The following is a 4386-nucleotide window of genomic DNA, read 5'->3' on the forward strand; positions in this document are numbered from 1 at the left end:
AAAAAAAAAAAAAAGTTAAGTAACCTTGCCTTAGGCTACAGCCAATAATTCCTTGTAGTTTTGTCATTACCTTTGTCCCCAATATGAATAACAGGAAATAATTTAGGTGTCATTAACTTTCTTTTCTTAAAAAAATTATTTGGAATTTTCTTATTTTACATTGTTATACTTACCAAACATGGCATTCCTTGTTTACTCTTCAGGCAGGAAATCTCTATAACAAAGAATAAAAAAAAATAAAAGAGAAGAGGGAAAAAAACAATTGATTAAAACTGAACATTGTATCAAAAAAATCAGGAAGTCCATACAATATTCTATACCCATAAACCCCCACTTTTGCAAAGAAGAGAGAGAGATGACAGAAAGTACATTTAGTTACAGAGGATGAAGGAAGAATGTAGCTGAAAATAAATTTGACATAAAAACAAAAGATATCAATAAATTGTTCATAAGAGAGAAAATAAAATTGATAACCACCAAGTCATATCTGGTAAATCAGTTGTGGCATACAAGGAAATCTCAAAAGGGAATTAAGAAGAGAGCAATCAGTAATTAATAGGAGATACTATAGAAAAGGCCAATAAATAAATATATATAAAATATATAATCCAATATGTCTAAATAAAAATTGTGAATAATAAATAAATTGAATTTGAGATATAACACAATGGATTACATTCAAAAACACTGATATCACCCATACATGATAGAATGCAACCCATTACTAGAACAGGGATATAGAATGTTATGCTTCAGTCAAAAGTTTAGTCATTTTAATAATATAGTGTTTAGATGTTCTTGTTTCTTTTTCCATTGAACCTATTATAGTCATTATGTATATTGCTAACATGACTCTGTATATGCTATTACTTCACAATGCTTCTTTGTATTCTTCATATTTTTGCTTATTGTGCTACATCATGTTAATATCATAATTTGTTTAGTCATTCTCCAATTGATCGGTATCTACTTTATTTACAATGTTTAATCCAAAAAAAAAAGCTGCTATGAATGTTTTGATGGTTATGGAAACTTTCTTTTTATCTTTGAACTCCTTGATACAATGCCTAATAGTGAGATCTCTGTATCAAAGAATATGGAAATTTTGATCATTTTATTAGCATAACTGTAAAATGCTTTCAAGAATATTGGGGCCAATTTATAGCTCCACCAGCAATGTATAAGTGTGCCTATCTTTCTATAATTACCCCATGATTCTCAAATCCTCTAATAACAACCATGCTAGGACAAGTAATAAGTATTTATTCCTTCTATTTATCAAACTATAACATATATACTGATACATCTAATATTATCATCCCCCAAACTTTGGATTTTACCTTTCTACTGAATGTAGAGAATGAATTCTGTTGTGTCCCAAAACACTTTCAGAGTCATTCAATAAAAAGCCAATAGAATGTTACTGCTATAATGTTTTCCTTTCCTCTTTCCTTTGTCCCAAATCACTATTTCTAGCTGAAGAATTTTGAGGCATAGCAAACTCAGCATGGGTCCTGGTGAAAGCAAGTAAAGCCAAGATTCTTATCAAACATAGCATGTATATTTTGTTCTTTGATATTTTTCACATAACAAACAAACTAAGAGAATAGGATGGTGAATGGATGGTTTGTACAGTAGCTTTTCTCTTTGCTACAGAGTAAGCAATTCAACAAAAATATATAGTTAAAATATTATTAAGCACCTATCATGTACAAGGTACTATGGTGAACACTAGTAACACAAAAGTAAAAATAAATGCCTCTGTCTTCAATAAGCTTAATTTCTGCTCTGCAATGCAATTTGTCCACAACCAGGTTCATATGAGACAATTTGGTAAAAGAGTGAGTGCTAATGGGTGAGTGGTTTGGGGAATTGGGGTATATGTAGGGATCAGAAAAAATTTCATAGTGAAACTATGAAGGAATAAGAATTCTGGGAGACTGAGATGAGGAGAATACACTGGAGAATCATATTTATCCTAGAACAAAGATAACCACAAAAAGTTTAAACCTGTGTCTTAAGAAGTGTTTGTTTGTTTATTTATTTATTTTTATTTTAAAAATTCTATGGCTATGGAAGCAGATTAAAAACTGGAAAGACTAGAAGAAGAGATCAATTAGAAGTCTATTGAAATAGTGCACATGAGGAGTTATGAGGGCCAAAAGTAGTGTAGAGGACATTAAAGTGAAGAGAAGGAGATGGATGTCAGAAATTCCATGGAGGTAGAATCAATAAGACTTAACAACTGATTGGATATGGGGGGAGTGGGAAGACAGATGAGTCTAGTATGTCATCAGGAATCCAACTTGGGTGCTTGGAAGGATATCAACTACTAAAGTAGAAAAAAAAATGAGGAAGGACAGATTTAGGGCTAGAGATGATATATTTAGTTTGCATATCCTGAATTTGACATTGCAACACAACATATCCAAAATGCCATTGAAAATCTAGAGCTCTAGTTCTTGAAAAATATTAGGATTGGACATAGAAAATTAGGAATCATCTGCATGGAGATATTTGAACACATGGGAGCTAATGTGATCAGTAAGAGAGTGAAGAGAGAGAAGATTAGGGGTGTCAGGATAGAACTTTAACATGGATCTGCATTAATGGGTCTGGGAAAAGGAGGAACAACCAATCCAGGAGTCTAAAGTGGGAGTGGTTAGACAGGAGGCTAAATACGAGGGAGCAGTTTTCCAGAAGCCAAAGGATACAAGAGTATATAGGAAGAAAGTGTTAAAAGTGTCAAAATCTGCTGAGAAATCAATAAAGAGGAGGACTGAAAAGACTCCTGTATCTAGCAATTCAGAGGTAATTTCTAAGAGGGGCTGGGTGTGAGAAAGAAAGAAAAGAAATATTTACTATGTGTCTATTATGTGCCAGGCACTGTGTTAAGCACTTTAAACATATTTCATTTAATCTTAAGAACAACTTTGAACATTGAGTGATTTATTATTTCCATTTTACAGTTAAAGAAACTGAAGGAAATAAAAGTTAAGTGACTTTTCCAAAGTCAAGTAACTGCCTTAGGTCAGATATGATTTCAGGATCAGTCCCAGCACTCTATCCACTGAACCTTCTAGCTGCCTCCTAAGGGGTGATAAGGTAAAGATCCTGTAATAAACATTAAGAAAGACTGCCCAAAAAAAGGAGTGTTTTTTTATGATGAATTGTAATCAGCATTACTATGGAAAGGGAAAAAAAGGAAGAAACCAATAATAATAACAGAAAATAAAATCCAGGAGTGAATAGATGGGAGAAAAAAAGAAGTATATACATACAAACATATATGTGTGTATATACCCATACCTACATCAACAAATATATACACGTGTGTGTGTGTGTGTGTATCAGGTAGAATTAAAGATGACTTGTCATTGTCTATTAAAATCATGAAAACAGTGAAATAAAATATATTTTTAAACTGGATATTTACATTTCCTGTAGGCCTAGCTAGGAAAAAAATTATAAACCATCAGTCATTCTCTTTATATCCTCAATGTAGAAAATTCCTTGTAAAAAAGGCAATCACTGTTCCCAATGTGTGCTCTCATAGTAAATTTCAGGATAGTTTTGGTGGAAAACGAAAAAAGGTACCAACCTTCCCAATGCCCTCCTTCATTTATATTTCAGTCTGGCTAGACATGTTTAAAAGGCAATAAAAGTAAGCATACAATGGTTTTAGAGTGATTGATTCTTTTTCTCAACTTTGAAGTCAAGAAATATTTACATCCCCCTCACCTCCATGCTCCCACAGTACACTCCCTGGGCTTATTAAAACATATTATTAAACATCTTATTAAAACATCTTGGAATCGGTATAATAAAGCCCTAAGACTTGTCTCTTGACTTTCAACTCTATGATTAAAAGGGAAATAAAATTTTAGTTTAGGAGGGTGTCCAAGAATTGATTCATATGGGTTTAAAAGAAACCAAGCAAGTTGGTGCTCTAGAGCAGGGCGAAAGAAGCAAATGTTAACATGCATGAATTTAATCCAGGGATGTATATGAAAACATTTATTTAATCTTTGTCTCAGAATTAGCAACATGAGGGGGGAGTAGCATTAAAAAACAGCAATGTCAGAGTTTCTGGAAACCTTCATATGCTCATAAATAATATGAGTCCCGGTTCAAAGCTTCCCAAACAACCCAGTAAGTAGGCAACATGAGCAAAGAAGAAAACAGTAACATACCCAAGGGCTGTCTGGCATGTGGAATACTAATGAAGGTAAAGGAATGTTGGCGCCAATCTCTGTGCTCATTAAAAATCCCACCACATTACAGGGAATCATAGGTATATGATTCCTAAGTTTTGAAACACTATTTGATTTGAATATATCTCCAAAATCAGTTAACGCCCTTTTACTATAATAGACATACACAGAA

This window comes from Vombatus ursinus, unplaced genomic scaffold (assembly GCF_900497805.2).
Source record: "Vombatus ursinus unplaced genomic scaffold, bare-nosed wombat genome assembly UNPS02014945.1, whole genome shotgun sequence".
Lineage (NCBI taxonomy): Eukaryota > Metazoa > Chordata > Mammalia > Diprotodontia > Vombatidae > Vombatus > Vombatus ursinus.